At 35.3% G+C, this 10,249-nt stretch overlaps 1 long non-coding RNA gene across 1 annotated transcript; it reads left to right on the forward strand.

The window, feature by feature from the left end:
• The first annotated feature begins 5,102 nt into the window (after positions 1-5,102).
• LOC143460590 (uncharacterized) lies at positions 5,103-6,264 on the forward strand. The gene is made up of 3 exons (XR_013117910.1): positions 5,103-5,555; positions 5,694-5,814; positions 6,049-6,264. It is a non-coding gene; the product is annotated as an uncharacterized LOC143460590 (long non-coding RNA).
• Positions 6,265-10,249: the final 3,985 nt, after the last annotated feature.

Below are 10,249 nucleotides of genomic sequence, written 5' to 3' on the forward strand. Positions count from 1 at the left end.
CTGAACACAGCTAACTGATGATTTCAACGACTTATAATGCCTTATGCCGGGCAGACGTTTTTATCTTTTTACTCGATAGCGTTCACTATTAAATTTGGAATAAGCGCACCATTTAAACCAAATATTATCTATACGTCAATTGTTATATAATGCAGTCGACGTAGATAAAATTATAACTTTTGTAAAGATTTACAAAATGTCGTAACTGATAAGAATATTTTTACAAGATAATATCACGGGAGTCCGAGATAAATTAAGTTTTGTTAAAACTCATTTCATTTAAAGTTGAGTTGAAAATACATCATACAAAATTTAGATTCTAAAATGCTTCAATTATACCAATGTCGATGTAATAATAAGATAATACATAGAAAAAAAACATATCTTAATGCTATTGGTTTTTTCCCTTGTGCTATAACTTACTTGTTGACATGCAGTTTGAGTTATAAGTCAAACATTTAGGTAAGTGGGGTGGCAGTTAAGAGGCAATTAAAATATTTAACAAACACTTTATAACGACTTTCGCAACATCAGCAAGATCTTCGACAAATAAAGGAATAAAGCTGATACATCGCCCACGCCAAAATGTATTTCGCGGGAAGGTTTCGCTTGCATAGAAAAGTACGGGAATGGATTGTTTTGTCTATTGCACAAACATACCGCAGGAATGAAAATCCCCTTAATCGGTATGTGAGAGAAGCGGCCGTGTGGTATCACGTTACTGCGGCACAGGAATGCGCCTATCGCGACAAACATCGCAAAATGTGGCCAGTGCCATTGAATGAATCAGTGATTTGGCGATCGACACGCAAAAAGATCATTTTAATTCTGACGTCACTTGACTCACCGAAAACGACGGAAGGTGACCTGCGCACTACGAACTGTTATGACCGCGCCTGACTTGTGTGGTCGTGGTCGAAGTGCCTTTCTCACTCCATGACCAATATTTCCCTGATTCGGTTTAGTTTTACATCAGCTATCAATCTGTCTTGGTACATTTATTAGAGTCTGGAATATGCAAGCTCATTTGACAGTTTGCCTTGAAAAAAAAACAGCACGCTAATCTAATAATGTAGCAATGCCCATGTGGCTCAAAGGCACGCGCTATTAGTCTTGTTGTCAAATCAGGGCTCTGTTTCAAAGGGCAACTCTAAACGTGATTGATCGCTGTAACACTAACTCACAATGAGACTTCTGGAATGTTTGCATTGTGTTTGTGAGTGATTGGAAATATTTTCTATACCTGGGTGTTTTTGGGCAGCCAAGTTTAAAAAATTATTTAATTACTTGGGCACGTTCAATCAACTAGTAGTTACCTTAAGTAACTTGAATAAGCGAAAACTACTATTTGCTTGTCGGAGCGTTAAAAACCGTCAACTCTTCTTGAAACCTAATCTCTCATCCTTGCTCATTTTCAACTGCCGTACTTTGGATGACCTCGTGGCCTTTGTTGTTAACTTGTTGATTGAAATTGAGTGGTCAGACAAATGGGAAAGTTGGTGACTTGGCAATGCATAGACGCCTGCTTTTTTGTTATCATTCCTTTACCTAATTCATCAATTTTAGATTACCGATTCCTGAGCACTTTATAGTCGAATATTTTTGCGGCCGCATGCAGACCTGAAGCTGCCTTAAGTTTGATGAAAAGATGAAAATATTTTTCACCTTCACCTTTCTTGTGACGATCTACTTTTCGGCTACCTTCGTTTGTAGCCTGAGATATATGTAGTGTATAGCTTTGCATAATTAACTGCTGTTTATGATCTTTCATCCTAGTGAAATACAATCTGGCATTTATAAACTTTGGACTATTTCGTATGCTCGTTACACATTAATAACCATACACCATACATTAAGTTTACCTACTTTAAATTGCAACGCTGAAATAATCTAAACATCGTAATAAAAATCCAAACTAAACTTTTGTAGCAATTTTTCCAGTTGTATTCAATTCAAGGGATAAAACATTGGACATGAAAATAAACAGATATTACGTTTTTAGGGATATACGGTTATACCTGTAGGATACTGTATATGAATGTTAAATATATATTACAAAACAGTGTTTCCCAGCCAAAGTGCCACGGTAGATTGGTGTGCCGTGAGAGATCACCAAGTGTGCCGCGACAGAATAATGCGTGTTCCTTTGTCTATCTATGTAAGCAGCATCATTGTATTGGTTGATTGATTGATTGACAATTGATTGACAGGCAGAACATTCAACTGCTCTTCCATTGGATGAAAATGGCACAGTAAAGCTCATACAGAATTTTCACTTATGTGTATACTAGTCCGTAAAAAAATGTGATGGGTATAGTATACCTGAAAGTAAAGTGTTGCCAACTATTTCAAGTAAAAATGTGCTAAAAACATAAAAAAGTGAGCCAAGTTTGAAGCCTCCGATTTAATATCTGGTCAAGTTTATGTTTCATATAATAATTTCTGGTGTTCCATATGATTTTTTCACTGTAAAATATGTGCTGTGGCTCAATAAAGGTTGGGAAACACTACGCTAAAATCAAGGTACCGCGACATGCTTCGATCTTGGGTGTGGCAGAGCCAGTTGTTGGTCATCAGAAATGGTTTGAATTGCTCTAACTTTAGAGTATTTATGCATATCATGAAAATCGTCATTATTTGTGTGTGGTTGGTATATCGTGGTTTTTTGAATTATTTTTTTCAACTTTACCAAGTGAGGCTGCGCTTCCTTGTCCTTTCTAACCGCACGTCTTAAGCTATACACAGTTAATTTTTCGAAGTTTAAGTAAAGATCTCTAAAACAAGAAGGAGAATATTGTGGCTCCTACTAACTTAGAAATAAATGAAAAGTCAACGACTCAACAATAAGTAAGTTATTAGAAAAACTATTTGCAGACTTCTGTGTACTTTAAATATCTACAGTATGAAGCTCTAATATTTTTCATGTACAACTCTGCTTAAGCTTGCACAAGTTTATTACTGTGATTTATTGCCTGCGTAATTTAGAGTGTTTATTTTTTTGAAGTCATGAACCCACACGGCACACCAAGCTAATAGATGCAAAGGAGTTGTTACTCTTTAGTGACACCAGCCGAATAGATATACAGTATACAAAAGTAATGCCAGACAGACGTTTTTCGGTTGTGGCGTGTAATTAAGTCACTTCAAGCTGTGTTGGAAAAAAAGAAACGGCAAAAGTGCAAAAATTTGGCAAAAATATTTTTAAGTAAACGGAAACAATCTCATTTTTAACGACATATTAATATTTTGCAAAGTATTTGCAGTATGCAGCCAAATGGATCACTATAAAAGACAAGTTTTTCCACAGAAAAAAAACGTTTTTGTATACACTTGTTCAAGCATCAATTAAAACAATAGAAATATAAGGTTCGCTGGCATTATTCTGTATGTCATAACCAGATTAATTACCGTTTTAAATTTGGTCTTGACGGCTCGCAAGTGGTCATGCCTTTGCACTGAAAAAAACCAAGTCATTTTTATATGATAGGCTAATGGTAACGATAACGGTACGCTAAATTTAACCATAGTTACACCATCAGTTAAAGAATTTTATACTTATTCTGTGGCAGGTAAAATTTTAAAATTTACAAAAAATATTTCGAGATATTCCATAATACTTTTTAGTTCTACTTTCCAAAGTTTTGTTACTTTTGGTTCCTAAGTTCGATCATATACACATAAAATATTAGCTACTGTCTTCAAAACGCTTCAAAGAATTTGCTTCAAAACAACGTTTTTATTCTGGCTGTTTATGGTTATGACAAAAGTAGGGTAAGCTTATTCTATTTTTTTGCAAGTGTTAATTTATTGACATCAAATTCTTTGCAATATTAGAACATACTCACAGAGTCGTAAGCAAGTCATCTAACTCGAGTCGCAAATCAAAACTTAAGTCATTTAGGCCGCCGTTTAAAACTCAAATCAAGTCAAGTCTTTTAAAACAAGTGACTCCAGTCAAGTCATTTGGAAAATACCACTCAAATGAAGTCAAGTCAATTAATACTTGAAAGCAAGCCGTACGGAAAGCAAAACACCGTTTCTGTTAAAATGAAACGTTTAAAATGTTAGAAAATTTATTTCGTTTGGCGGCGGCACGAACATTTTCGTAGACAAACAAACTTCATTTCAAGTTACACCTTAATGGTTTGAACGAAAAAAAGGTTTTTGGCTACTTTAATAATCTAGTCACTGACATTTCTACTCTGGAACGTGTTGATAAAATCGTGGAATATGCTTTAATTCCGTACATAACATCAAAATAAATGCCCATAAAAACTGCTCCGTTTGCTAAGAAATGTGCAGAAATCAATGTGCAAAAGTTGTATGACTCCGAATTGAGCTGGATTTTCTGGTAGAGCCGTTTACGCTCACTTAGAAAGCGAACGAGAGAGTACTTATGCTAAGCTCGAATGATTTTGAGCTTATACACCAGCAAGCGCAGTGTAGGCTACAGCCTTTTTTCTACTATTTTGAAGAAAGGAGACTCTCTTTCTCCCTGTCACAGGCAGGTAAAACGCTTTACTGGATTAAAACAAATTTCTCGCATGTAAATTGTACGTTTCTTTAACTCAACCGAGCGAGCGAGCTACGTTAAACAAACACAAAATTAATTCAAGACAAACCTCTTCATGGATACAGGCCAACTCAGCTCAATACTCAGATGTTTTTAGCTTGTTTGCTTGGAAGGAAAGATTTTTGTTGTTGTCAAAAACAAGAGTATAATTTAGAGTTGTTTTAGCTTGGTTAACGAAAGAATTTTAATTAAACAAGGAAACAAAAAGACAGGTGTGCCACTACTTTAGAATTAAGGCACTGATAGAAAATTGTACACTTAGATTTAGCCTATTCTATTCGCGCTGTGTTTGCGAGTGCTACTTCCTTTACTATGATCATAGCGCACGGATTACGAGTCAACCCAGGTCCCAATCAGATTAGTCAGCTCCATCCCACTCGTTTGTAGATTTTTAGTAAAAAGTTGTGGTCAATGTGACCTTCAAACAACGCTTGTCGATATTAAAAAAGTTGATCAATCTTCAAGAAATCTGACTTCAATACAATGAATGCGTATCCTTTCCAGGCATCACTATATTCAGACAATATTTCAAATCCTCTCAAAAAACATAAAAAAACAACTCGCATGTAATTTCAATTCAACAAACTTGACCAAGTGATAATTGCAAGCACAGTAAAACGGTATCAGCCTTGGCTCTGCTCCAAGTGATGATGGGTGTTCTTATCTTTCTGTTCGATATTGCAGCTGAATCCCACTGGGCACTTTTCGGTTTCGTCAGTACCTTGCTCCAATCAACACAAGCATAGAATAAGCGTGTTCTATGTAAGTATCCTATGTACCTGTACGTTATGTTTGTGAGGGAAATCTTTGTGAATAGGAGACAGATCAATCTGCTCAGTCAGCATAAGCGTGAAGTTAGTGAGACGTAAACAAGCTGGGACGCCATGGAAAACCGACAAAGGAACACAAACAAAGTAGAAGTAAAACCAATAGTGGTGAAATTGATTCAGTTTGATTCGGGTTTGTCTCAAATGTTAACAAAGTTAGTTCTAGCTTTTCGTCAATTTCTTTACGGCATTTGGTTTTGTTTCTGTGGCGTTTGTTGCAATAATGGGTATTATTAAGATCTTTATGTTCCTGCTGGCACTGATAGTGGTACTTCCCCTACTTTAATCACCAGTTCCCGAAGCGAACATCATTAGTCCCCATCATGATTTGGTCGTCATCACGGTCAGTTTGTGCTTCTAATCTTTGCAGGCTAGTTGTCAACGAAAAGTTCTAGCCTATCCTTTCCTGTCCAGGTAACCATTATACCCTATCATTCATATTCAGACAATCCTGACATCCAACAACAGCCAAAAAAATTTGGGTCTGGTGCAGAAGTGCACAAGCATATGATGTCACAGTTTGTGAATTTGGGGTCTAGTATACCATGTATTCTGTGGTTGTGCACTTCTGCACCTGACCCCAGCTCTGGTTATAATTCTCACAAAATATCGGTACATAAATAATAACATTAAAATTTCGTTTCTTAGCCCTACATTTACTCGCTGATGATGTCATTACTTTTTACTATGACCAAAAAGTTGCCTTGCTTGAGATCAATAGTGGAAAGTGCGGAAAGTGCGGAAAATGCATACACAAGATTCATCAACGTGCACAATGAACTTTTTTATCGTCACATTAAATTATAATAAACAACAAAAGCAAAGATTGTTGTTTGAGTGTCAATTTATAATAAATAAACAAAGAATTCAGACTTTTGCATCTTTGCACGCACAGTTTTTCATTGAACAGACGTACTTTTCTGTCGGGCTTGTGATAGTGACATTTTTCCTCAGATATCACAACTTAGCTGCTTCAAATATCAACGGAAAACAGACCTTGTGCAATCATAATGTCCATAAAATTTAAATTTTTTGCCCTACCTATGTAGATCACACTTGCACAGCGGGTTCAGCTGATGCTGTGCAGCCTTGTTGGAAGAATGAAAGATGTAATGCATGTAAGTTTTTCCCACAATGGTGACAGTTGCTACTATTGTTAGGAGCTGGATGAAACTTGTCAGTGGATCGCTTTCTAGACCTTAGGTTAGACATCCCAGGTTTAACCCAAACGTTTCTGCCATGTTTATTAAAACAATTTACTGTTTAATTTTTTGTCTTTGGATTGGTACATTTGCTAATGTACGCAGCATCATACAAACTTTTAGTATGGATTAACACTTTAGTAATTCCGAAATTTTGTCCAAACGGAATACAGTCTAAAAGTATAGGTTTAGCTATAGTACATAAATGCTGGTGAAGTTTTATACCAAACTGGCTTATAAAAAGTAGGTGAAGCATGTACCATGACCCAGTAAAAAAATTATTCACATTTATGATTACTCAAACTGCCCAGAAACCTTATATATAATGTCTTGGAGAGAATGAGATGATATCCAATAAAAGTATAAAATAAACAAAATAAAGTGGCATATCACATTAATTCGATGATAGACATCTAAAAATTGGCTCACTTTTAAGGAGTGGTTATTACTATCATGTGATTGGAATTTGATGTAGCCTATTCTTTTTCCAGACTGGAGATTATGGCTGTTTTAATGATAAATTGTCTATACATGGACAAACTTTTGATGTAAAATTAAGAACCTTGATTGGAAAGTTCGTAAAGTAAGTGACTAATGTGCAATTTTTTTCCATGAAAACTTGTGAATGCGCTCAAACGATTCAAGCTAGAATTAGGGTAAAGAATTGGATGCATATTACAATGTACATGCAACTGCGGGTAGCACAATCTTTATCTAAAACGTGCTGACGGGATTAAAATGAACAATTAATAAATCAGTTGCATACTGCAGTTCTGCCAACTTTTATGGGTATGAACTGAAGCACCATGTTTATATATATTTATAATAAACTAGAGTTTAAACAAGCTGGTTTAAATTGCTTGTTTATTATAAATGGATGTGAATAATTTAGCATGCATGTTTAAAAGTTTTATGTGTGTTCCTTACTTCCCACTATGATCTTTTAACTCGATAGCTGGATTTTGTAGTTGCCAGAATCACAAATAGTACTTAACCCAAATACCCAATTAAATTGTAGTTATCTAAATTCTAGTTTTTTGTCTGCTTTTTCCCAACCTAATTGCTTATCTTTCTCAGTGTGCGTGGTGACCCAATTTTATTTAAGTAGTTGTTTTCAGTTGGCTTATACAAATTTTCCAAACAATTATCAAGAAGAAGATCTACTGGCCTAAATCTAAAAAGTTAACCAATTGTTCAGTAGCACAGCGTCATCTTGTGTTAATGACCAATTCCAGGAATTTTTTAATCGCCTATTTTCCTTTATCAGTTACCAAATTTATTTATGTATTTATTTTTAGATTAGTTCTGTAAGTTACATATTGGGAGATGATAGAATTTCTAGAAAGCCTTTCAAAGTAACCTCATTGGTTAGCTCGTTTGACAAAGAAATGCCAATGCAGAATAAAAGATTGCAGCCAGTTAAGGCTAACAATGAGGTGACTATGAAAATGATTAATTTATTTATCGGAATAAGCTTTCAGAACCACAGAACAACCTTTGAACCATTGACAATGTTTTAACACCGCATGTTCCTGACTTTTTCATTTCTCTTAAATTTCTTGCAAAAAGAGTTGGAAATTAATCATTAAACCAACCACGGAAAGGGATATGTCTAATTAACCATAAAATCAATCTTTGTGGTTTCTTAGATAGAGCAGTGACTGACAAGCTACCAACTAACCTCAATTAGGTTGTAGCATAAATGCTTGTTTTTTGGTTTTTTATTAATACTAAATATTTTTTTTGAAAAAACTCCTGTATTATGAGTAGGGCCATTTTATATGACCTTAAAAAATCAATAATATGACTTTATTTTTTGGAAAATATGACTTTATATGACTTTATGTGAAAATCGTGTATTTTTATATGCGAACAACGTCACTCACGGAACTAAAGAGTAAAACATACGCAACATAACAGGAATACACATCCATTTTTATTTTAAATCACTGTTGTAGTACAGTTTCATGTAGTGTGGAATGTTAGAGTCTTTGAAGTTACGATTTGGACGTAAAAATGACTTTAGTAAGGAAAATGAGCGCTCCACAGACGCTGATGTGGGTTGACACTTCTGCAGTTTTGCATAAAGCGCTGGTGAAATGTCTTGTCTTTGTAGCTCCATAATTTGTTTCACATCGTTTTTGTCCAATCACTTCTTAATGTAATTTTTGAGCTCAAGCGGATCTTTTCCGAAATCAAGGGCATTTAGATCAGCATGGGCCTCTTTGATGGTGTACGTACAACTTTCCATTTTGAGTATTAAGTTTGAAATATTGTTGTAGTGGAGGCATATTTCTGTTAACTGACTAGTCAACTTTGGATCGTTGACTGAATTTTTGACGCTCTTTACAATAACTCCTTCACCTTCCCATGCATTGACTATTTCTTTCACTTGTGGAAGTCTCTCGGCATAATATTGAGCAGCATTCAACCAGCTACCCCAACGAGTAACTATGGGCTGTGGTGGTATGCCACATGAATCGAAATCGGCAGCTCTGCTTCTGTTCTTGGAGATACTTGCTTTCACTTTTGCAATCAAATTGTCTACTTCGGGGTAGGAGGCTTTTATTTTCAAGGCGCAATTGTGCAGTAGATGCGCAACACATGTTACATGCAGCAGTTTAGGATATACCTCTTTTAAGACTTTTCCAGCGCAGCACATGTAAGCTGCTGCGTCAGATATCAATAAATTCACTTGCTCTCTGTTAATTTTGAGTTCTTTCACCACATCGTCAAGTTCATGTATTATCTTCTGACTATATTTGGCGATCTGTCTAGCACAGAGCATTTAACCAGAAAACAAGATTCAGGCTTGTCCAGTGTACCACAAAGCGTGTGCAGAAATTTTTTGCCTCTTAAATCTGTTTCATCCATCACAAAAAACAATTCTTTTTCACTCAATTTATCCAGCAGTTTTTGATTGTCTGCTTCACTCAATTCAAATACTTTTTGGCGACAAGCTGATTCAGAGGGTACAGTTTTTCCCAAATCTACAAACAGCTTTCTAATTGATGGATGTTGTACTTTTACCAATGGAATGTCACTTGATGCAAATGCCCGAACAAGTTGACTGGTAAAATCGTTTAGTTGCACCGGGTGAATGAATGTTCAATCAGAAATTGCCTTACTTTCTTAGTGCTTAATTGCTTCACCGCTTAAATTGGTACTTTTGATTTAAAGTATACAACGATATGACTTTATAACTCAAAAATATGACTATATAACTTAAAAAGCTGATTTATGACCTAACCAGGAAAATATGACTTCATAACTTTCTTAATATACCTCATAGGGATGCGGTTTTTGCGTTAAAATTGATTTCACGACTTACTGATGCATAGAAAAAAATATGACTTTAATGACTTTAAATGGCCTTAATTATGAGTATAATTGGACAGATTGAAAATTGCTATGAGAGGAATGAAATTTGTATTCATGAAAGCACCTCAAATTTCATAACTTTTAAGACAAATGTTTCATTTTGATGCATCCCTTATTTTTGGATTATGTTTTAGCAGTTGTATTCAACTCGGTAAGATTAAATCTTGTTTGGCAGTATAGGATCATAGTGTGGAGTACGAAGTCTTAGGATGTTGACTCATTTGTATTAAAATTTATTTTTCAACTAAACATTATTTTGCAGTCCC

The sequence above is a fragment of the Clavelina lepadiformis genome, chromosome 5 (assembly GCF_947623445.1).
Source record: "Clavelina lepadiformis chromosome 5, kaClaLepa1.1, whole genome shotgun sequence".
Lineage (NCBI taxonomy): Eukaryota > Metazoa > Chordata > Ascidiacea > Aplousobranchia > Clavelinidae > Clavelina > Clavelina lepadiformis.